Here is a 26,167-nt window from a genome sequence, read left to right on the forward strand (position 1 = left end):
GGCGCATGCGATTGTTTCCCTTTGTGCGTAAGTTTCTCTGCAATCATATTGTCTTTATCGTTATAAGCCATTCTCTCTCGTTCTCTCTCTCTCTCTCTCTCTCTCTCTCTCTCTCTCCTTTTCCCTTTTTAAAGTAATTGTATCTTTATTGTATTTTATGTGTAGTTACTTGGTTAGGTATTTTATGTTATCTTGGTAGTGTATAACTTGTATTATTCCTTTGCAATTGAACGTTCATTCATTTCCTTAAAAGGCATTAGACCCTTAGACCGGTATTGTGTGTTCATTATATTGCAGAGGGTAATAGGAGCATCTCTATCGCTCAAACAGCTTTAGTGTAAACAAGGTTAAGCAGCGTTATATCGCTACAGTGTTTCAGTACAAGGTTTACAGTATAAGAATATCATTTCTGTGTGTTACATTCAAGGTCTACTGATTGTTATCTTGTGAGCGTCTGCGCCGCTCGTGATCTCCTCGTGGTCTCGAGCGTCCGCTACGCTGATAGCGTAGCATTACGGTAGTCGCTCACCTATAGTGTGCCCGATACCAACAGCGTATCCTCGCGAGCGTTTGTGTCGCTCGAGCGGCTCGCTCCCGATACAGCGTCCGCTACGCTAAGAGCGTACCCTTACGGTACCTCGTGCGCCAATTGCGTACTGTGGGGCAGATGTATTAACCTGGAGAAGGCATAAGGAAGTGATAAACCAGTGATATGTGCAAGGTGATAAAGGCAGCAGCCAATCAGCTCCAGTATGTAAATTAACAGTTAGGATCTGATTGGCTGCTGCCTTCATCACCTTGCACATATCACTGGTTTATCACTTCCTTATGCCTTCTCCAGGTTAATACATCTGCCCCTGTGTTCTTTAACCTTTTAGAGTGTTTTAAATAAGATAAATATTTGGCTTTATCAATTGGCGACTCGTCCGTCCTTCACATATCTGCACTAGGTAATTTCAGCAGACATTATCGGTCAGCAAAGGGCGGGAGGTAATATTCCTCATAGTGCTGACCAAGATAAGCGTCTGCTTCGCTTAGTAAAGGGTGCTGAAGGAATCCGGAACCGGAGGTAAGAACAATACGCTAGTATCTTTTAAAACTGTTTTTTTTTCTGTTCTGTCTTGCGTACGCACGCACGCATATATCTGCATTTCTTTTCATTTGTGTATTTTCACATATCACTCTCCTGTTTGCCATTTCACAATTGATAACGTGCTAAGAAAGATTTGTTGCTATTAGTAGTTAAAGAGTAAAAGTAATACATTAAGGGGTAATTTGTAAAGCACGCACACAGCTTTGAGAGACCTGTGTGGTGCTCGGTAGATGAATACAATTAAAGATCATCTACATTGATAAACGTGTTAATTGTATTTCTGTGGACATATCTGGCTGGCATACACGTGTCTCTAACAAAAGGGTGAGACAAGCGTACGCAACACAAAGGCGGACGCACGTAGCGTATATTACGCAACGGAGCGTCCGGGTACGCCCACATAATTCAAAACACACAATAGTATTATTTTTAACAGGCGAAAAGGAGGCAACGCGATAAATAGCGCAAGTCAATTTTAGTGTCCAAAATTTTAAGCTAATAGATCCTTCTCCAATTTGCGACTCATCTGGTCTAGACTATTTACTGAATGAAAGGAATTTCTGCGCAGAAATAAAATTAAAGTGTACATGTGGTGAGTGTTTGCATATATGAGTTTTTACAATTTTTGGGTTGAACCACAAGAAATCGAGTTCTCGTGAGGTACATACATGTAAGTGACGTGCATGGTGGCTGGGGAGGCATCCCTGGTTAAACATAAATTTGAGCATTAGAGTATAGCAGCCCAGGAGGTCTACTGTAGCACAAGACCAGGAGGTCTGGAACAGACCAGGAGGTCTAGGTACAGCAGACTAAGAAGTCCGCTATAGAGAAGTAGCACAACACCAGGAAGGGTTGGTGCGGAACCCATATAGGCCATTGAAGCTCTGGCTGAAGGAATTCGCAGCCGAAATTTTCGATTCCACTGGTCGCTCCGCACATAAGATTAGTTGCTTATGTGCAGAATGATTGTACCGCACGTAATTGTGTGCATTAGTTAGTAACCTGACCAGTACCATTTGCGTACGAAAGGGGTCATAAACGCTATTTGTACACTCTAACGTGATTTGTGTAATTTTTTTTATTTTAAGGGAGGTTCGCTGGTCACTCAGGAACTATCCAACAACCGATACTTGCTGGGGAACACGCCCCTGTGAGTAAAGGTTCATAGGGGCCCTAAGTTGGGTACAGCAGCTCTGAATCAGTGATTGCAGTACTGGCCAACGTGGGCGAGGAGTGAGTGGAGTACTCGGTAAACTTCGCCGCCGGCCTGCCCCGGACATCTTGGTTTTTGTAAGGGTTCGCTGAAGACCCTGATTTGAAGGTCAGAGGTAGTGAAAGCAACACCTGCAAGTTATGGGGGCCAGTTGTTCAGGTAGGAGGCGATCAACCTTGGTTCGGGTTGATTTAGTGAACCGACCAATCGGGTCGGCAAGGTTATGTGATGAATGGGAAAGAATGACTGTGCATGACGAGGAGAAGTTTCCCCGGGTAGGTAGCTTTAGCCCAGATGTGTTACAAAATCTAAGGAGAAGGATATGTCTCATTAAATCAGCAAAGAGACGGATCAAACATTTTGATTGTTTAAAGTTATGGCAAAAGGAAAGTGAAATACAAAGAAACTTAACTTACATATCTGACTCTCATCTTGGGAAGAGAGACATGGCAATGGAGAGGATTATGGTTGCAGAGAATGGCGCAATGTTGTACGATAAAAATGCACTTAGTAACTGTATTAAGAATGAAAGTAACAAATGTTATAATGTTTATGAAAATGAAAGTGTAAAAATTACAAATGTTAACCTGTGCAAGTCGCACCCCATGTTAAACTTCCCTCAGGACTACAAGAAAGAAAGTGAGCCCAGCACGATGTCGGTACCTCTTCCAGAAGCCATCCTACAAGACATCCAGGTGGACGCGACCAAATCGGTAAAGGCAGTAATCAAACCCCCTAACGGAGGGTCAGGTGTGGTCGTGTCCACAGGTACGTACAATGTTTTATATCACGCACAAACAAATGTACCCCATATTGCAAGACCAACACAAGGTGATGTAATTGAATTTAGTCCTGTCAGGGTGATCACAGTCCCCAATGGGAAGACTGACGATCAGGGAAGCATTCCCGTCAAGGACAGTGCAATGCGCCGTCCCTGGTCCCGGATGGAATTAAGATCAATTATGTCTGAATTTCCTGATCCTAGGAAAAATCTAGTCGCATGTCAAAGGTTCATTAAAGAACTAGGAAACTCAACAGAACCCACCAACAAAGATTGGCGGACAGTGCTGAGGGCATGTTTGCCCTCCAGTGTTGACCCTGCGAAATTTATTGCTGATTGTCAATTAGACACGGTGGTACCTCAAACGGAGGAACACAATCAGGAATGTATTAAGCAGATCAACAGACAGTTGGGAGTGTATTTCCCTGCCGTTGTCAAGTGGAATGAAATTTTCTCCATAAAACAAAACGAAGGGGAAAGTATTTCCAATTATTTCAATCGAGCACTGCAAGTAATGGCTAGAAACACTGGGATCACGGACATCAAGACAAATGTAAATCATAGAGAAGTAGCAGTATCTGTGTTAATGAATGGTTTAAAGGAGGTATTGAGAACAAGGGTACAGACCACCAACCCAAACTGGAGAAATATCTCGGTGGCCGCATTAAGAGAGGCCGCTATTGATCATGATCGGAATATCACCAGACACAGGGAGTCACAAAGTGATAAGTTAATGGCCGCAAGTATACAGGCCCTAACCACAAGACCACTCCAGCATAAGCCCCAAACCCCTGCGAGAAATTCAAATGTGGAAGTCTGTTACAATTGTCATAAAGAGGGACGCTTTGCAAGAGATTGTAGATCAAGAAGTAGACAAAAGTCATATCAACCCCCTAGACAACAACATAACCATGATATCCAAGGAAGCAGGGAAGTACAGGGAAAACGGTTGATGGTGATGAGCATCCGAGCGTTTGAGGAGGCATCAAATCAACCAAGACCTCAGGTCACTGACACTTGGAGGAAGCCCAGGGTTTGTTATCTTTGTAAAAGAGAAGGGCATTATGCCAGTAACTGTAACAGCCCACATAAAGTCAGACCCCCTAGACATGAATATGACACACCAAATTATAATCAGGGATCACATAGGAAGGAGTTTGGGCCGCACCTGTAACATGCAATCAGGAAAGGTGATCATTAGGACTGATGGTAAGCCTGAGGTTATTGTTAACAAGTTGGGAGGTCATTCCTTGAGGACACATGAATGACCGGGTAAAATTTGTAATGTATCTGTGAAATGTTTTCTTTTTCCCCATCTCTGACGGTTATCGGCAGGACTCAAACATTGCATAGCTACTTGGTCTTTGCAGAAGTCTACCAAACCCCAGCATGACCTACCCGCATCAATGTATCCTGGCCAGATACAAAGGGTGGAGTATGGAGGTGCTGGTGGGAGGGACTGCGCAAGGATACCATTGGACATGTAGATATGACAGCCTGATGAACAATGTTTTAAAATGTTTGAAAAATGTTTTTTCCCTGTTGTTGTTTATTGTTGGTTTATGTAATATATATGTATATGAATTGTTCTCTTTCTCTTTTTTTTTTTGTTTTCTCTCTTCTCATTCATGTTTTCATGTTTTAAAGATGGTATGTCACACATCAGTTAGACAAATGGTAATGCAAGCTTTTTGCTCCTTACAGAGAGATCGCTGATTTGGAAGAAATATTGTATCATCGGAGTGTTCGGTTGGAAGACTGAGAGACAGCACCTTTGAGATGACAGCAGAACAAGAAGAACAACAAGACTAGAGAACTAATTATCGTAACAAGTTTCTCTCCCCCTCAAATTTTTATTCTGTACCCCCATTACAAATTTCTCCTTTTCTCCTCCTGTAAGATGGACTTACCCCAAGAGACTGTGATATGGATTTTCCTGTTGACCATGATGTTGACCAGAGCAGTCTGTTTCGGTGAGAGTACCAGTGAGGTCGAGAATGGATCCAGAAGGGTTTCTGATGACTAAGACGGAGGTGTAAATTTCCAATAGCAACACAATCACCAAGCAAAGGCGAGTACCGGAAACGATCTAGCAGCCATGTTATTTGTAGACATTGTGAAGGATTGTTAGCTGAAGAAAATTGCATCTGTAGGCATTGTGATAACCTAGTTAAGGATGGGTGCATCAAGAAATGTCAGTCCAGTTTTAATATTCACATGGACCGGCATCCATTGAAGTGACTATCACTCCTTAGTGGGTAAAGTGTTAAATCAAACAGATTGTTGGGTATGCTCTCAAGTACCTCAAGGTCATAGCAAATCAGGACTAGTACCATTTCCTTTAACGATAGGGGAGGTACTTGAGTTAAGTGGTGGGAGACCGGTGGACAAGAGGTTTAATATCTCCAGTCCTCCTAGTTTGAAGCTCCACCAATATCATGTGGATAGGTCCCTAGTATGTTTTAACATTTCCAATCCCCGAAAGCCTGGAAATTGGGAAGTGTCATGGAGTAACCAAACCATGACCTTTTCATATAGAGCAGATAGAATGCCAACAGATACAGAACTTATACGCCACATAGCTGGTAGTGGAAAATATTTCCGATATAGGTATACCCTAGGAAGTAGGACCATGAGAGTTGGAGAGGTATCACCAGGATACTGTGCACACATCGTACAAACCGATACGTGTACTAAACAGATGGGAGAATTAGGGTTAGGAAATTTCATATGGAAAATGTGTAATATGGTTATGTCCTACTCCGTCCCATATGTTCTCCCCGATGATGCATATTTCATATGCGGGAGGAAGGCGTATAAGTGGCTTGCCCCAAACTCAGAAGGGTTATGTTATATTGGAAAAGTACTGCCTGAAGTAATGACTGTATCACATACTAAAATGAAAGATATTCACCGCAGTGCCCAAGCTCCTTATACTCACACTCATTACGAGCACATCGTTAAACGGCACCTGATAGAGAGAACAGAGCATCCGGCCTCTGACCTGATCAGTGAATCCACCGGGATTCAATTCCTAATCGCGTTAGATATCACTCGTACCGCCAGAGGAGTGATAAATTATAAATATATATCTGCGCTTGCAAATTTATTAGACAACATCACTGAAATGTATGATGACACATTCAGGTATACTGGAAGGGAGCTCCAAGCTTATAAAACAGAACTGGTTCAGCATAGGATGATTCTCAATTATCTCACAGCTGTGACAGGTGGGTATTGTGTCACCCTAGCAACTCAGTATGGAATAAAGTGCTGCACGTATATCACAAACAGCACCGAGGACCCGGTCGAGGTCATAGACCAAAAGATGGACGACATTCTCCAATTAAAATGGGAGTTCCGAAGGAAACACAATCTCACCCTTGCCGCTGTGGGAAATGAGCTGACCAGCTGGGTGTCATGGTTGAACCCACGAAATTGGTTCTCTGGTTTAGGAGAATGGACTCAAGGAATTATCATGGATGTAGGGAAATTCCTTTTGTGTGTTCTGGGTGTCATCATATTAGTCGGTCTGATATTTAGATGCATTCGGGTTTTAACAAAGTGTAAACGTAGCGCCCGAGTGATGAGTTTAAGGAGTGAAGATACTGTAATAACAACGACTGATGTGATTTATGACCCAACGATAGAGACAATGTTGTGATGAAAATGTGATTCTACGGTCCGTTTCTTTCACCCGTTTCTCCTTTGTTTTTCTCCAAGGTAAAAAGACCCGCTTGGAAGAGGATTTTGACAGCCTTGTATACAGACAACAGATGGACTAAAGAAGAAGTCTGACAACCTTGTACACAGACAACTGATGGACTATGCCATAGACCCCCATATCCCTAGTACTTTTAATTTTACGCTAGCCCAACACTTTTTGTAAGTCTATGGACATTGATACAGCTTTGCTTGCGTTTATTGGCAAAAGCACAAAGAGACTACAGTCAACATGTACATCAGACAAGACTTCAGACAAGACTTCAATCAACAAATGTATATTAACCTCACATAGAATATCACTGCATTTACCATATTTGTTTCTTATCTTCATCTCTGCAACCTTCAGGTAATGACACACATAGTCGATAGGGAATACAGGCACAGATATCAGCACTCACATATTCCCACATTCATGTATCATCAACTAAAATGTGCTCCCCCATTTTGTTGCAACCAAAAGCCGAAAAGAGCTCGGTAAAGTTTGACAGCCCATCCACAGACCCTTAATACGGGATAAGAAGGAATTCAAATGTATACTTCGCAATACCTCGAAGCTTGATTTAAAACACGTACGGCACGATGATACATGACCCCCCAAACATGGATTCATACACACATGCTTCTGCTATCTCACTAGGTCATACCCCTTTCCTACCTTCTCCTCTCCTCCCCTACCCAATCATAGAAATGTATTATACATGACATATATTTTTCTCTTTTTGAAATGTTTTAGAAGGTGGCAGTTATTGGTGACTGCCAAAGGGTGGACTGTCAAAGTCAGAAAAATATCACGCTACACACTGCCATATTTGCACCTCATGCGTGTCCCCGCTGCGTGTGCATGAGCTCTCCCGTGCGTGCGCATACTCGCTGTTGCGTGCACCCGCAGGCGCACGGTATGCGCATTTACGGTAGAGTTTGTATGCATCTAGCGTGCGACTCAATCGTAACATATTTTAACCATATAATGTATTTTGTAGATTATGGTCCCTTTGATAGAATCTGAAAGTTTAGTTAATGTAGCATGTTCATAGACAAAGAAATCCCTCTTTGTTTGATACGAAGGGTCAGACAGGGGTTATACAGTGGTGTTTAGTATCCATCGGAAGAGTATTTAATTAGCAATATTCCGGTGTTGGTTTGAAGCGGATTAATCGCTCGTGCGAATAGTTATGGACATAAGAAGTTTATGGACATTTACTATTATTTGCACTTTATTATCCATGCGGCGGGAAACCTAGTTTCCCACCCACCTGAGCAGTTGGAAATAGTCACAGCCCACCTGTATGAATCAACCTATGACCTTTTGTTATAATGCGAAGACGAATTCCTGTGTCCAATGAACAATAAGAATATAGGGACCATTGTACTGTATTGTGTGTAGTGTATAAAAGGACAAGCCGATCTGGGCCAGCTCTCTATTCTCTTCAACGGTTCTCATTGCTGATAATCGGGAGCTGGATATCCAGAAGGCGCATGCGATTGTTTCCCTTTGTGCGTAAGTTTCTCTGCAATCATATTGTCTTTATCGTTATAAGCCATTCTCTCTCGTTCTCTCTCTCTCTCTCTCTCTCTCTCTCTCTCTCCTTTTCCATTTTTAAAGTAATTGTATCTTTATTGTATTTTATGTGTAGTTACTTGGTTAGGTATTTTATGTTATCTTGGTAGTGTATAACTTGTATTATTCCTTTGCAATTGAACGTTCATTCATTTCCTTAAAAGGCGTTAGACCCTTAGACCGGTATTGTGTGTTCATTATATTGCAGAGGGTAATAGGAGCGTCTCTATCGCTCAAACAGCTTTAGTGTAAACAAGGTTAAGCAGCGTTATATCGCTACAGTGTTTCAGTACAAGGTTTACAGTATAAGAATATCATTTCTGTGTGTTACATTCAAGGTCTACTGATTGTTATCTTGTGAGCGTCTGCGCCGCTCGTGATCTCCTCGTGGTCTCGAGCGTCCGCTACGCTGATAGCGTAGCATTACGGTAGTCGCTCACCTATAGTGTGCCCGATACCAACAGCGTATCCTCGCGAGCGTTTGTGTCGCTCGAGCGGCTCGCTCCCGATACAGCGTCCGCTACGCTAAGAGCGTACCCTTACGGTACCTCGTGCGCCAATTGCGTACTGTGTTCTTTAACCTTTTAGAGTGTTTTAAATAAGATAAATATTTGGCTTTATCAGTGCGCATATTCGCAAGTTGCATATGACCGCTCACGCGGTCCTGCATATTAGCGCGTGGTATGAGTAATTACGGTGGCATTTGTATTCGCATGGAAAAGCCACAAAGACATATCTCATATTTAATCCACATAGTGCACAATGGCCCTCATTCCGAGTTGTTCGCTCGGTAATTTTCTTTGCATCGCAGCGATTTTCCGCTAATTGCGCATGCGCAATGTTCGCACTGCGGCTGCTCCAAGTAAATTTGCTAAGAAGTTTGGTATTTTTATTTTACTCACGGCATTACGAGGTTTTTTCTTCGTTCTGGTGATTGGAGTGTGATTGACAGGAAGTGGGTGTTTCTGGGCGGAAACTGTCCGTTTTATGGGAGTGTGTGAAAAAACGCTGCAGTTTCTGTGAAAAATGCGGGAGTGGCTGTAGAAACGGGGGAGTGTCTGGGCGAACGCAGTGTGTGGTTGTGACGTCAAACCAGGAACGACAAGCACTGAACTGATCGCACTGGAAGAGTAAGTCTCGAGCTACTCAGAAACTGCACAGAGAAATCTTTTTGCAATATTGCGAATCTTTCGTTCGCAGATCTGCTAAGCTAAGATTCACTCCCAGTAGGCGGCGGCTTAGCGTGTGCAATGCTGCTAAAAGCAGCTTGCGAGCGAACAACTCGGAATGAGGGCCAATGTACACATAGCCCACACGCACCACACCAGCAAGTTATACTTGTTTATAAGGTACAACAACAAAGGGATTCACCTTTACAGGATATGAGGGACAGCATTAGGTTAGGAGGTGGTGTTTGGTATCCAACTGTAGGGTATTTTAAGGGCAACATTCCGGTAGCAGTTTGCAGAAGATAGCACGCTCCTGCGCATAATTATGCGCAGGAACAGGATATTAATATTATACTGTGTTTAATGTACTCTGATATTCGGCGGGAACCCAGTGGAGACCAACTGCAAGCACACCTGGACCAGACATCGCCCACCTATTCAAACCAACCTATGACCCCTCCTGTACTGTAAATGACCAGCCCTTTGACCTATAGATTAAGAGGTTACAGTTTCTATTGTTTTGTGTTTTGACCAACTGTATAAAAGCCAAGCTGCCTAGCCGGTCATGCATCTCTCTCTGAAGGTCATCTTGCTTGACTGACTGAGCACCGGGACCGTGTGGTGCTGGCAAAACAAAACATATGTACCATTGATTGTAGCCTCTTTTCTGTTATTGTGATTGTATGTCTGTTGTAATTGTAACCCCCTTTCAGCAATTATATGTTGGTGGGTCGGATCCCAACATCTTAAATACAATTGGTGTCGTGTCTCTTTCCAGCTAAGGTTTAAAGTGTATTTCAGCCACACGTGTAGCTGCATTGTGCTCTTATTGTGTCGGTGCGTGTGTGTATGCACTGCGTGTACTTTGTACGTCCGTCGCGGCGTGTGAACGCAAAGTGCGTACACGGTACGGGCCTTTGTACGCTGAGTAAAAAGTACGTAGGTTAAGGATTACATACAGCGGCTGCAGCGGCTCGAATTAAAGGGTATTGAGTGTATTAAGGTATTGCTTTTTAGTCCTGTAAGTAAATCAGCTTTTACAGTACTAAATGGATTCCCAATATCCCCTAGGATGTAGGAGAAAGTTGATTAAATATCACTGGTGATAAGTCATCGAACTGTTTGTGGCCTTCTTAAATTTGGGTCAGGGGTGTACAATGGGAGCTCATGGTTGGCAACCATCTATGCTCCTGATCCGATCGAATAGCAATGTTTCAATGGTTGCCAGCCATCAGATGCTGCTTTTCGATGACCATCACCTTTTGGGCCTAATTCTGAGTTGATCGCAGCAGCAAATTTGTTAGCAGTTTTGCAAAACCATGGGGGTAATTCTGAGTTGATCGCAGCAGCAAGAAAGTTAGCAATTGGGCAAAACCATGTGCACTGCAGGGGAGGCAGATATAACATGTGCAGAGAGAGTTAGATTTGGGTGGGTTATTTTATTTCTGTGCATGGTCAATACTGGCTGCTTTATTTTTACACTGCAAATTAGATTGCAGATTGAACACACCCCACCCAAATCTAACTCTCTCTGCATATGTTATATCTGCCCCCCCTGCAATGCACATGGTTTAGCCCAATTGCTAACAAACTTGCTGCTGCGATCAACTCAGAATTACCCCCATTGTGCGCAGTACAACTATCGATGATCATACTGGTTATAGTAGAAATTGCTTTGCTTGATTTGATGTCGGAAGCTTTCTTTCTTGGCGCTAAATATCAGAAATGTGTATAGTATATAATATGCAACTATGTTTTAATATTTAAAACATTAAGCTGCGAAGTGTAAATTATGCCTGTGTATGCATAACTAAAAGTCTAATGCTTACGCAAGAGACCCCACAAAATCGAAACTTCACTCTGCGCTTAGGCTAAATGTTAGGCAAATTACTGGGTGAAGTCACATGAAACCAATTAGTTTTTTTTCTTTTATATGGTTTTTATTTTTTATGCATAATTTTTAGTTTAAAAAGACAACTCTAAACACAGAGGGCGGGATGTACTAATGTACATCGCCGCCCATCGCCCTGATGCTGATCGCATATGTACTTACATATGCGATCAGCATTTCGGTGGACAGCTCTTCCGATAAGAGCTGTCCTCCGCAATGTGCAGCGGCAGCCTGACTTCTGGGATTCGGCCCCGGGAGTCAGTTTGCGCATGGTGATGGGGCCGGCCTCGGGGCATGCTGGGAGGAATCCGATCAGATCCCTCACACAGCGCTGCAGAGAGAAGCCCCCAGGCTTCTATGGGGTATCGCCAGCAAAAGCTGGCTAACCCGTCCGCAGCGCTGTCCTGCCGGCTGGTGGATAGTACATTAGGAAAATGCGGTAAACAGGGGGGTATACCGCATATTCTGTACATCCCACCCAGAATCATAAAAGTCAAATATAGAAAACCATATACATGTATCTCAATAGTAATATAAAACAACATACAATTTAAGAACTAATATTCCTCTAAGCATAACACTCAATTAATAAACTGGAGTTGGATCAATTATGCTTTTTCTCTGTGCACAAAGAGAATATATGTTTGGATCGTGATAAACCTGTTTACAGTTTTGAGTCTATCAAACAGTGACGTGTGGTGAGGGCAGTGACTGGTGAGGCACTGGCGCCACCTCCCCCCCCCCCCCCCCCCCCACACACACACAAAAAAAAAAAGAAGCATAGAGTTCTCCTTCTTTTACAAATACCGGCACTAGGCTGAACCAGCATGGGGGGATAATGCCACAGCAGGGGAGACACTCAGTGTGGGGTTCCCTTGCCATAACATTAAATACCCCCAAACCAGTCAGCCCAGGGTTGGAATTCCGTAGGAAGTGGGGACCCCAAAAATTTAAATAGGGTCCCCCTCCTGAGCAACAACCAGCACTGGGCTGAAAACTATGCCCCACACCCCTGGTGGCGGTGGGTGCGGGGTTCATGGCACCCACTATTCTTTACAGTCGGCCTACAGGTCCCAGCAAGCCTGCCCAAGCATGCCGGCATTTGGAGAACCGCAAGTGCCAGCATACCCGGACATTAAGGGCCCACTAGTACCCGTAGTCCGCCTGTAAAGAAAATATTAAAATAAAAACACAACACCTGATGTTTTAATATTTTATTGTGCAGGACCTTCACCTGGGGGAGGCGGCCTTTAAGCTCTTTCGCATGGCCACCCCCGCTCCAGGACTTCCGGCGTCTTCACCTAAGGGACGGTGGCCTTTAAGCTCTTCTGCATGGCCGCCGCCTCCCCAGGGCATTCGGCGTCTTCAGTCTTCAGGAGCTCTTGACTGCTCCCTCCCCGCCGCCGGACTAACCGCCGCTACCTCGCTGCTGGCTTACATAAGCCAGTTGAGGGGGCAGGGCGATGACGCAGCGAGCCGTGATTGGCTCGCGGTGGCCATCTTGAATGCCAAAAATGACGCTGAGGTGCCATTTTTTAAATTGGAAGCCGCTCTCCACTGCCGAACTCTGCAGAGTGGCTGGCAGGAGCTGGATCCTCTGGGGGACTGACAGGGGCGTGCATTCATGTAGGCTGAATGCATGCCCCTCCCTGTCATTGAGGCACCAGTATAGGTGCCGCTTCCACATACAATTTCAATGGGCTTTTACAGCCCATTGCTTCGCCTTGCCCCCTGCCCGCCCCCCACTGCCCGGACTTTAATGTTAGCAGCGGGAGGCACCTCTGCCGTTGCCTCCCAGCCCAACATACAGGAATTTTCACAGGGGGAAATGATTAAAATAATAAATGAAGATATTTATCACAGACTCTGTGTTATAAATATCTTCTTTTTATGATTTTAATCATTATGACAGGGGAGGCACTGCCACCCCGGCCTCCCCTGACTGCACGTCCCTGCTATCAAAAGTGTTGGAACCTTTCAAATTTTAGAGCTGATTAGATGAATCTTTTTGGAACCACTTTTCGTTATCGCTAGTCACTGATAAAACCTGGTTATTCCACCTGCACATGTAGAATTACAGAGATGTGAGGGAAATGCCATATTATTACATATAAATTAGCCAATGTATTTCTGCAGTATATATTGGGGCAGGAACCACCATGTGGAGTCTAACAGGATGAAGGCAGCTAAAAGAAGGTTTATGAGAAGTAGTAAAGTGTACACAAGCTATGAGTTACTGTAACTATCAAACCCTATCCTAACACTGATGATTTACTAAGGAAATGCTCAATGTCAGCCAGTAACTGTGGAAAGAACGCATGCAATGGAGGGGAGAAGGAATGGACTGACCCAATATAATCAAGTACAAGGATAGCAGTGCGTTTCACTTCACCCCTTACTTACAGGCTAACATAGACCGCTCTGGCCTAGAGGACGCAAACAGAAAATTCACTGCATTCTCTTTCTCAGAAGAATTGTAACTATGTGTTAGGAAAACAATCATAAATGTGGCAAGACAATGAAATGGCCGATAGAAGCCTGGTTATGTCTCCCGTCTTATGACACCCATATAATATACTGGAAAGAATGCAAAGCTTTATATCACTTGGTCTCTGAAAAACATTGCTGAAATTCTGTGAGATGTTTGATGTATTAGAGGTCTATTTATTAAAATTATTTTTACTAAAATAATGTGAAAAGGGTGTGAAAACACCCTTTTTCACATTATTTTAGTATCACCTGAATGTATTAAAGGGCATTTGGAGCAGTTTTCATGAAAAATTGCTCCAAACCCTTTAATTCGCTTTTTTTTTTAGTAACCCAGATCGCATTCCCTATACTTATAATGGGAAATGTGATGTGGCCGAATTTACTAAACCAAAAATGTGAAAAAATACCGCAGTGTGCCCTGTGATAATCTTCCCAGCTCAGGTTGGCGAGTTCACAGGGCAGCACTGCGAAAAGCACCATTTTGCCCAGCTTTCTCTGCCCCTGAGCGGGGACCCGGCAGAGTGATCAGCTATGTGTGTCCGATTGACACACAAGCTGATCACAGTGTAAAAAAAAAAACAACAATAAAAAAACCATACTCGCCTGTCCAGGGAGCCGATGTCCGCTGCTCCGGTGAGCGCTGCCGGGCGCCGGGTCCCCCATGTGCTGCAAAGTGACCCCGGTGCAGTAAAGTGATGCTGCAAAGCGGCAGCGCACTTTACAGCACCGGGGGTCACCGCAGCACACAGGATCCGGTGCCGGGCAGCCCAGCAGGGACAGCGCGGACCGGCTCCCTGGACTGGTGAGTATATTAATCTTCTGGGGGGAGGTCCGTGGCGCGCGTGGGTAGTTGCGACAGGGGGGTAGACCGGGCGGCGGCGGTAGCGTAGATGTCGGCGCATGCGCAGCAGGACATCAGGGTATTTTTTCCGAAAAATACCCTGATGATGCTGCGGAGTCTCATCGCAGGGACAGAGCTTGACCGCCAGCTCTGTTCCTGCATGCGATAATTGATACATCCCTGCGACGTAGTCAATTATCGCAGTGCGAGTTGGGGCGATTTTATCACCTGTCATCCGCATCCTGGATAGGCCCCTTAGTCTTTAGAAGTAGTTTGTTCCATAACAATGAGCATAACCACTCATATTATACTCCAGGTAATAAGCATAGTATGTATTACCTAAATGCAAACAGGTCTGGATTTAATTGTTTCCAGTAGGGGGTGAGGATCGTGGAGTATGGGTTTGATGGGCTATATAAGGCTATGGGGGAATGTAATAGCCTCCGATTTTGAAAAACTCCTGCAATTCCGACGAGTCAAAACAGTGGAGGTAAAAGGATCAGACAATGAGCATTAGACACATATATGGTCTGCCCCTCCCCTTTAGAATGTAAGCTCTCATGAGCAGGACCCTCTTCCCTCATGTGCATTCCCTTCCTTATAGTATCATCTACTCCATACTCCCTACAATGGTACCTAACCCTTGGTTTCCACCACCTTGCTGCTTATTTGATTGCTATGACCACTCATGCCGAAAATTTTATTAACCATGTCCTTATCTTGTATTATAAGTCACTGTTTTCTTGTGTGCTCATTTGTTTATGTTGTGTGTGTGGCACTACAGAACCCTTGTGGCGCCCTGTAAATAAAGGCTTCAGATCACCATTGCAATGTTTCCAGCTATAGCTTACTCAGGTTGGCTGTGGGATTTAGACACCCGGGTCCAGTAAATCTGCTTCTGACAATGCAGACCCTGTACCCGTCATGTCTACAAAATGGGGGCGACGCGCCCCAGTTTTGTATAATGCTGCTAGGTGCCGTCCCCGCTCTACCCCTCAAGCGCTGCAGCATGTCAATGTATAGTACGTACAAATCTGAATCAGGCCCTTAATGAGTATCTAATGGAATAACATGCCGTTAATACAGTTCTAACTATTTACAGCAGCCCACTATGGTGGACAGAGCAGGAAACAACTGCTGGGACCTTCATTGTAAACTATGGGACAGATGTATTAAGTGGTATAGTGGAAGGTGATAACACTTCCACTATACCAGCTCCTGTCATTTTTCAAACCCAGCCTGTAACTTGACAGTTAGGAGCTGATTCCCTGGTGCATTATCACCTTCCATTTTAACACTTCTCCAGGCTTAATACACCTGCCCCCATTTCTCTTATCATTCACCACGGCCAATGGGGCAGGCAGAACAACATGCAACCTCTGGGACCTGCACTGTGAACACCGGAGGGAACTAGTAGAATGATAATATGAAACTCCCGGCAGCACGGTTCATCAAACACTGCTCACTTGATGTACACAGGAGGCCATACTTGCCTACCCTCCCGGAATGGCCGGGAGGCTCCGAAAATCGGGTGGCCCTCCCGGCCCCCCAGAAAGGTGGGCAAGCCTCCCGCTTTCCGTGCTGCCCCTCCTCGGCCGCCCACAGCAGAGAACAAGTGGGTGGTCCGAGGGGGTCCGATAACGGGATTCGCGATGAATCGCGTCATCGTAGCTCCGCCCCCGCCATACAGTGCCTCTTTTCTCGGCACTGCATAGCGGGGGCGGAGCCACGATGATGCGATCCTGATGCCACGCACCCGGACTGTCCACTACCCTGTTGGCCACGCCCCGGACCGCCCATCCTGCTGCCGGCCGCGCCCCCCATGCACCTACAATGCTGCCTCCTCCCGGAGGAGGGGGGCAGCAAAGTAGGTAAGTATGCAGGAGGCCAGTCTGCAGCTCCGGCCTATGAGTGAAAAATGCAGTCACAGGTTTCTTTAGACACACTCTTGCCTGCTAAGTATACTATAAGTACAGTCTAAGGGGTCCATTCATGGGGGGTGTGGATCATTAGGTTAACCCTAATTAGGTCAATAGGTTGACCCCATATGGTTGACATGGAAAAGGTCAACAGGTACAAAAAGGTCGACATGGAAATTGATTGCCATAGAAAAGGTCAACACAACAGTTTTTTCGAATTATATTTGGTGTCGTTTTCGCCGTCCGTCTACAGGGAAACCCATTTAGTGTACAGCATCCCTCTGCATGGCTCGCCATGCTGCCGGGAAGGTGCCTCGCTCCGCTACCGCTGCGCTCGGCACAGGTTACTATTCTCAATTGTAGTCCATATGGATGGTAAAGTATGAAAAATGTTTTTTTTTTAAAATTAAAAAGTTATTTCGACCACGTGTCGACCATTTGAACATGTCGACCTTTTGTATCTGTCAACCATTAGTGATCGACCTATTGATTGTTAACCTTTTCACTGTCAACCTAAAAATTCTCCATCTCAGGCTCCTGTCTGGAGAGGTGCAGCTCCTCCATCAACAGCCAATTAGAGGAGCCGAGGGAAACAAAACTCTGCTCCCCCACTACCCACTCTGCTTCCAAGCCTGTTGCCGCTATATACAGTGAGGTGACCCGACAAATGCACATACCGACTCTCTCTACGCAACCCTCTCAGAACCCTCTGCTTCCGTCAACATGACCTGCCACATGAGTGTGGATTTGACGGGAAACGGCTCCTGCAGGATCCGGGTGCTGGGCACCGCCATTTGCTTTTCGTCATGTGACCAGGCATCAGCCAATCCTAGCTGTCAGTTGCACAGCCTATCCTAGCTTCCCTGCAGGTATAAGAAGGGCAAGCTGGGAAGTCTGAAGCTGCCATTGCAATTATGTCCACAGCCTAGCTGCGTGTCTTCAGTGAGCTCCTGCAGATTAATTTCCTATTCAGAGGTTTTAGTGCAGATTACCATCTTGCTGCACCAGGTGGCTCCATTGATTCCAGACTGATAATTGCTTCATTGGTTCTAGCCCGATAATTATCTCTTCAATTCCAGTCCGATATTATTCATTGGTTCCAGTTTGATATCTGAACCCACAGCTCCAGGCTGACACCTGAATCCTAGTTCCAGACCGATGTCCTGTCCTCCGGGGGTTATCCTACTATCTGTCCTATTAAGATTCCTGCTTCTTTGTCTCTTCGAGATATCCTAGTACTAGTACTGGGCGACCTAGTCAGGGGGCCACACATCGGGCGCAGCGAAGCTCAAACTTCCTTGTGGGGTCCCTGGTGAAAACCAGCGTGTTAGATTCCTCGCCCCTGCTCTGGGTCTCTGTCAACTGCCCGGTACTAGTCATACTCCATGAGCAGGAACTATATTAGGCCAGCAAGTTTCCAAACACTGACTCCAGGATTTGTTCCAGTCAAAGATCCAAATTCGGTTCCTGACCCTCCATCTGCTGGAAAAAAAGATGAAGTCTCGGTTGAAGGCACCACCAGGATCCACAATCTGTACAAGAAAGTGTGACCAAGAATGAGAGGATCTCCAGGGAATGTTTGTATGGTTTGAAGATCTCATCTGTTTTGTCTAGGCCTGTGAAGTGGTCTTGTTTGGAGAAGCGATCCACGATGACCAGATTGGAGGCGCTGCCCTGAAAACTGGGGTTGCCAGTAATGAAGTCCTGGTTGGTCTGTGTTCTCAGGAACTATTAGAGACATTGATGTGGACATTCTTGGAGCAGGCATAGGTGGTATAACAGGATAGAAAGGTAGCCACAGCCTTCCATAATATTCACCACTATAATTTCCTCATTATGAGGCTTAGGAAATTAAAATGCCTGGGTGTCTTGACATCTTGGAGTTATACCCACTAGGTTGACATTTTTCTCAATTCTATTATTAATATGATTGGGAGCAGCCATATTGGTTTATCAAGGCAAAGGGAGAAATAACCCACACACTGAATGAAACTGTTGATAAAGTAACATACCAGTTTTGGAAGGCTTACTTGCCATGTTATTACTATACTTTGAAATAGAAGGTAAAGATGACTCTCCCCAGATGACCTTACAATCGAAGATGTTTTGTGATACCCTTCTCATACCCTCAGCCTGCTAAAGGGATATTTTTCCTACATTGTTTAACCCAGACCCAAACTGTGGGCCTGATTCAGAGGAGGACACAAATGCAGTAGCAACTGTGACTTTTGACACAGCCGTACTTGCGATTTATGCTAATACCGCAGCCAATGGACTGCCTACTGAGACGCGCACTGACGGCGCTCTAATCCGCTGTAGTGCACAAATAGTTGCACCATTGAGCGGACATATGCAGCACCATCGGATATTAAAGCAACTCTATAGTTAATGGGCTCTGGTGCCAGTGGAACTGGTCTTTTGATGCAGTCCCTCACACCGACATGCCTCTGACATGCCCGTAGATGAAAGACACCCTGCAATCACTACCCAGAAATGCTTGTTAGAATTGCACAAAAGACTAAGGACTTAAGGATGATTGCAAAATAAAATTTTCCTCTAATGGGCAAAACCATGTGCACTGCAGGGGGGGCAGATCTAACATGTGCAGAGAAAGTTAGATTTGGGTGGGGTGTGTTCAAACTGAAATCTAAATTGCAGTGTAAAAATAAAGGAGCCAGTATTTACCCACCACAGAACCAATATAACCCACCCAAATCTAGCCCTCTCTGCACATATTATATCTGCCCCCCCTGCAGTGCAACATGGTTTTGCCCATTAGAGTAAAATGTTGTTTTGCAATCAACCTTGATTTAGGCTCTTAGGGCCTAATTCAGACCTGATCGTAGCAGCTAATTTGTTAGCAGATGGACAAAACCATGGGGGGTAATTCCAAGTTGATCGCAGCAGGACATTTTTTAGCAGTTGGGCAAAACCATGTGCACTGCAGGGGGGCAGATATAACATTTGCAGAGAGAGTTAGATTTGGGTGGGTTATTTTGTTTCTGTGCAAGGTAAATACTGTCTGCTTTATTTTTACACTGCAATTTAGATTGCAGATTGAACACACCACACCCAAATCTCTCTCTCTCTGCACATGTTATATCTGCCTCCCCTGCAGTGCACATGGGGGGTCATTCCGAGTTGTTAGCTCGTTATTTTTTTCTCGCAACGGAGCGATTAGTCGCTAATGCGCATGCGCAATGTCCGCAGTGCGACTGCGCCAAGTAAATTTGCTATGCAGTTAGGTATTTTACTCACGGCATTACGAGGTTTTTCTTCGTTCTGGTGATCGTAATGTGATTGACAGGAAGTGGGTGTTTCTGGGCGGAAATTGGCCGTTTTATGGGAGTGTGTGAAAAAACGCTACAGTTTCTGGGAAAAACGCGGGAGTGGCTGGAGAAACGGAGGAGTGTCTGGGCGAACGCTGGGTGTGTTTGTGACGTCAAACCAGGAACGACAAGCACTGAACTGATCGCACTGGCAGAGTAAGTCTCGAGCTACTCAGAAACTGCACAGAGAAGTCTTTTCGCAATATTGCGAATCTTTCGTTCGCAATTTTACTATGCTAAGATTCACTCCCAGTAGGCGGCGGCTTAGCGTGTGCAAAGCTGCTAAAAGCAGCTTGCGAGCGAACAACTCGGAATGACCACCATGGTTTTGCCCAATTGCTAACAAAGTTGCTGCTGCGATCAACTCAGAATTACCCCCCATGTGCACTGCAGGGGTGGCAGATATAACATGTGCAGAGAGAGTTAGATTTGGGAGAGGTGTGTTCAAACTGAAATCTAACTTGCAGTGTAAAAAAAAAGCAGCCAGTATTTACCCTGCACAGAAACAATATAACCCACCCAAATCTAACTCTCTGCATATGTTATATCAGCCCCACCTGCACTGCACATGGGGGGTAATTCCAAGTTGACCGCAGCAGGAAATTTTTTAGCAGTTGGGCAAAACCATGTGCACTGCAGGGGGGGCAGATATAACATTTGCAGAGAGAGTTAGATTTGGGTGGGTTATTTTGTTTCTGTGCAGGGTAAATGCTGGCTGCTTTATTTTTACACTGCAATTTAGATTGCAGATTGAACTCACCACACCCACATCAATCTCAAAAATCCTGCTGCGATCAACTTGGAATTACCCCCATGGTTTGCCCATTAGGGGAAATGTTATTTTGCAATCAACCTTGAATTAGGCCCTTAAGCTATTTAACTACAGAAAGCAGAAAAAAAGAAAAGGCAGTTCTACCATAATTGCAGGTTATGAAGAGCGAGTGCAAATACGCGCAAGCAATCGTAAACTTCAAGGCTGTAGGATTGCATGAGCCTTGCACAATTTAGTTAGGTTGTCAAACAGTTAATAGGTTTGGGGGGCTGGATTTAATTAGAACAGTGGGAGTGTTATGGAGGAGATAGTGTACGTTTTGTGTGAGGCAGGAGTTTAATCTGCCTCTTCCCTGAGAAGGTTGTGCTGCTCCTGTGAGTAACCGCTTGTTTCTAGTATTAGCAGTTCTTTGCTCTAATTTTCTATATTTCTTTATTTCTTTCTTTCTATCTTCTGTCTCTACTTATTCCTTACTATTTCTATTCCCTCTTTTCACTTCTCTACTTGAGCTATATTGTCCAGGGGTTTGCTTAAACTGATACAATGGCCGCTCGCCCACTCAGACAGATGCCCCCCCCCCCCCCCCCCCACTACCTTGGGAAGGAGGAGCGAGTGCATATAGCGCAAGCGGGCATAAACTTCTAGGCTGTGAGGATTGCATGAGCTTTACACAATGTGTAGGTTATCTAACAGTTAATAGGCTTGGGGGGTTGGTCTTAATTAGAATAGTGGGAGTGCTGGGAGGAGCTAGCGGACATTTTAGAGAGACAGAATCTGCATCCTGCCTCTTTCTCTTAGGAGTTTCCAAGTGAAGGACGTGCTGCTCCTGTGAGTAAACATTTGCTTCTATTTTTCTCTCAAGTATCTCTATTTTTATAATCAGTTATCTTTCTTCTACTTATTTCTCTCTATCCTCTAGCCTGGTTTCTTCCCCTCTTTTCTTCCTTATCGATTTTCTTGCTGTTTGCGGGCGCTACTACTATCCATCATGCCCGCACGCCCACATAGACGGGCGCTCCCCCCTGCCCGCCACCTCGCTGCTGGGGCTGGAGCGGCTTCAGCGGAACCTTCCGCTCGGCGCCGCCGCCAGTCCCCCAGCCCTGCTCAGCTCCCTTCTGCCGCGAGTGCGCTCGCGGGTGCTTCCCCCGGCGGCCTAGCGGCTGCTTCCGCCGGGGGTCCCGCGACGCGCACGCGCGGTCTCCGGGCACAGGCGTTCACCCCCCCTGGAGGTGCTGGTTCATCAGCCTCCAGGGGTAGGGGCACAATTAACCCCACACATGCTCGGCCTGCAAGGGGGGGGCAGGGCCTGTCTCCTGGAGGTCATAATATATTGGCCTCCAGGGGCTCATTCGCTCCCAGTAATGCTCGGGCCCTGTCTGCTGAGGGGTCCTTAGGGGGTCGCGCGGTACATGTGGGGGTTGCGGCACGTGCGCCCATCTCGTCACGCGGCGCCCGGGCAGGGCGTGCCGGGAGCCGTGCTGCTGCTGTGCACAGTCTAGGGGTTACCCCAGGGTATCATGCAGCTCGCTCTCCTGCTGTGGGTGCTCGGGTATCGTCTCCCTCTCTGGGTCGCCCTTACTTGGTACCCCCCATCAGGCCGCGAACCCCCCGGCACATGCCTCAGGTCCTGCACATCCAGCTGATCGTGCAGGGCCTTTGGCCAGCAGCGCCCCTTCAGCGAGCAGCAGAGTTCTCCCTATTACACCTGCGACGAGACCCGCGCCTGCGGAAGGGGACACGGCTGTTTCCGCACTGCTGGTCTCTCTGGTAGGGATTTTGACTCCCCTATTGACGGCGCGGGCGTCGGTAGGTGCATCGGCGGGCCAGTTCGGTGACTTGCGGTTTGCGCTGACCCCACTTGTCGCTCAGCTGACGTCGTTATGCGCCGCCCCCGGTTCGGCTGCGGGGCAGCAAACGTTCATCACCGATGGGTCCGCTGCGAATGCACCTGCACTTAACCAATTGCCAGCCTCTTCGCGGGCACCTTCTGTTCCCTCTCCCGTTGCAGATGCGGTGGACATGACGGAGAGTGATTCCGACGATGGCGACCAGTCTTTCGCATCGGCTGCCACGACACGGGACGCCCAGACCTCCTCGTCCGGTGAGACTTATGGCAATGGCGCGTTAGTTCAGCAGGGCGCCGTGGCCGAGGCTGCTAGTGGCAAAGGCCGGACGGAGCTTGCCAAGGGAAAACGCCGGAGGCACGGACGTTCCCACAAGCGCAGTAAGCGTTCGCGCCGCCATAGGCACAGGAGCAGTAGCAGCAGTCCGGAAGAGGGCAGCCCCAGCGACGTCGTGCGTTGCCCATACACCAAAGTTTTGCGGGGTCTCCGCCCACGGATACGAGATCGTATTACTAATGGTTCTTACGTGGATGTCTTCGCATTAACGTCCAAGTCCCGCAAGGCTTTGGTGGCGGCCAAGAAAAAGAGTGGGATAGGTGAGGACGCCTATAGGTCCTATGTTAACTGGCTCAAGGGGTTCTACACATTCTCAGCCTGTTACCTGGAGACTCGCCCGGAAAAGGCCATGAACATCGTGCGCTATCTGCACATACTTCATGGTTTAATACTTTCTAACAGGCCTCTCGCATGGCTTCGGTACGACACGGAGTTCAGGCGAAAACAGCACGGCCTGCATATCATGGCTTTCGGAGTCAAGGACGTTGACGTTTGGCTTGAGGTTACGGAGGGCTCTCTTGGCCTTCCGGAAGCCTCCCCGGCCAAGCCCATTAGTATGTCCGCTAGGGGTTCCTTTCGGGCCAACGCGGGTCGAGGGTCCAAAGGTCGTTGTTTTGCCTTTAACAACGGCAATTGCGGATCTGGGCCCAACTGTCGTTTCCGGCACAGCTGCCTGCGCTGCGGAGCGTCCCACCCGGCTACGGAATGTCCCAAGCCTGCCAGTGCGGGTTTGGGAGGCAGATCCTCCGGCGTTACTAGTGCTCAGTAAAGCCCCTTCCCCTGTCCGGCTGGAAGCCATGCGCCAATGGCTTACTTGGTATCCGCTTCGCCCCCAGGCCCAATTTTTGCTGGAAGGTTTTACTCAGGGATTTCGCCTTCCCATTAGCGGCGAGGTCCCTTGCTCAGCTCCTCGGGACTTGCGTTCGGCCAGAGAGCTTCCCCACGTTCTGAAGGGTAAAGTGGCCAAGGAGGTGCAGCTGGGGCGCATGGCCGGCCCCTTTACTGCACCCCCTTTGCCGAATTTGGTGTTATCCCCTGTCGGAGTCGTCCCTAAGAAAACTTCTGGCAAATTTAGGCTAATCCAGCACCTGTCTTACCCTCATGGCGCGTCTGTTAACGATGCGATCCCCGAGGCGCTGTCCTCGGTTACGTATCAATCGTTTGATGACGCTTTGAAATTAGTCTGAGCGGCGGGCCCCCATGCGTTGTTGGGTAAAGTTGATGTGGAATCTGCATTTCGTCTTTTGCTATTGCACCCTGATTCGTTTCGTTTCATGGGCTTTAGGCTGGACGACGGCTTTTACATCGACAAATGCCTACCCATGGGTTGCTCAGTCTCCTGTGCTTTTTTCGAGGCTTTTAGTTCATTTCTCCATTGGTGCGTTTGCGCTGGGACGGGCGAACCGGGAGTCGCACACTATCTGGACGATTTCCTGTGCGTCGGGCCTTGCGGCTCGGACAGATGTGCTCGGCTGTTATTCTCCTTGAAAGCACTTTTTTCCGAGTTCGGGGTACCGATTGCTCCGGAAAAATGTGAGGGTCCCTGCATTCGCCTCTCGTGTCTAGGCATTGAAATGGATACTGAGGCGGGATGCTGCCGGTTGCCCTTAGACAAAGTTGCCAAGTTGCGTGAGAGTATTGAGAGGGCATTGGCAGGTGGCAAGGTTATCTTGCGCCAGTGCCAATCCCTGCTCGGTCTTTTCAATTTTGCATGCAGGGTCATTCCCATGGGTAGGATCTTTTGTCGCAAATTGGAGCGGGCGACGGCTGGCGCCCGCAGGCCGCATCACTTTGTTAGATTGTCATCCGAGATTTGCAGGGATCTGCGAGTTTGGGATGCCTTTCTGCGGGAGTTTAATGGTGTGGCCATTTGGCTGTCTGATGCGGTCCACAGCCCAAGTATCCAGTTGTTCACCGACGCGTCGGGTTCCTGGGGATACGGTGCGTACCTCGATGGTGCGTGGTCCGCTGCCTCTTGGCCGGATTCATGGTTCCAGCTGGGCTTAACCCGCAACCTTTTGTTGCTGGAACTGTTTCCCATCGTCGTTGCATTGGAGCTGTGGGCGACCGGATCAAAGACCAGCACGTTGTCTTCTGGTGTGACAATCTGGGCGTGGTTCAGGTGATCAATGGGCAGCGATCTTCCTCGCTTCCAGTTCTTCGCTTGTTGGCCCGCCTAGTCTTGCGCTGTTTGCGTCTTAATGTTTACTTCGTTGCGCGGTACATCCCAGGGGTTGACAACAGCATTGCCGATGCTCTTTGTAGACAACAGTGGGCTCGGTTTTGCGCGTTGGCTCCTGCTGCCGCGCTTACAGGTGACGTTTGCCCTTCTCATTGCTGGCGGTTTATATGGCTGGGCTAACTGGGGCGTGGGCGTTGGATTACCTTGCCTGCCTGCCCTAACCTTAGCGTCTGTCCCTTCACCTTAGCACCCGTGTATGGTGACTCCCGGCCACGTGGTGGCGGAGCGTGGCTTGTCCACCTCGATGGGTCTCCTTTGCCGTTTAACCAATTCTGGTGGGTATTTCAATACTGCATCCTTGTGTTGGGGTTGTCGCCATCGCTGCCTGGCACACATTCCTTGCGGATTGGTGCGGTGACAACAGCCGATTCATTGGGTTTTTATGAGTCTGAGGTTAAATCGCTTGGTCAATGGAAATCCAATGCCTACTAGCGCTATGTCCGGTAATAGGATTTTTCCAGTTTCCGGCAGGCCTCCTTCTGGTTGCCTCTATTTTTTCTTGTTCTACTTTGGTTTATTTTCAGTTCACTCGAGGGACGATGGGATGGCGGGCCGGCAGGTCGGTGTTGGGGTGCCTTCGCTTGCCGCTACATTTTAGCGGTGTTCTGCGGGAGTGCCTCGGCTCTGCCTTGTTTCCCCGTCTTTTCGTCTTTACTCGACTGGACTCGACCTGTAGCCTTTTTTGGCCACTCGTCACCGTTTGTACGGTGGGGGTCCCGTTGGATTTTGCCCTGCTTTTCTCCTGAGAACCCGGAGGGTGCTATTGGCCCGCGCCCTCTGCGGCAGGTTTTGCAGGTTTTCACTTCGGGACAGGTCGTTCCCCTCCCCGCCCCTTCCTCGTTTTATGACGCCCATTTCCCTGGACCTGATGGCGTCCTTTTTGACTTCTGAGGGCATTTGTTTAGGTTGGAGTGTAGTTTTCAGGTTAGTTTTAGTTAGTCAGCGGTTAGGCCGTTGTTAGAC

Source organism: Pseudophryne corroboree, chromosome 1 (genome assembly GCF_028390025.1).
Source record: "Pseudophryne corroboree isolate aPseCor3 chromosome 1, aPseCor3.hap2, whole genome shotgun sequence".
Classification (NCBI taxonomy): domain Eukaryota; kingdom Metazoa; phylum Chordata; class Amphibia; order Anura; family Myobatrachidae; genus Pseudophryne; species Pseudophryne corroboree.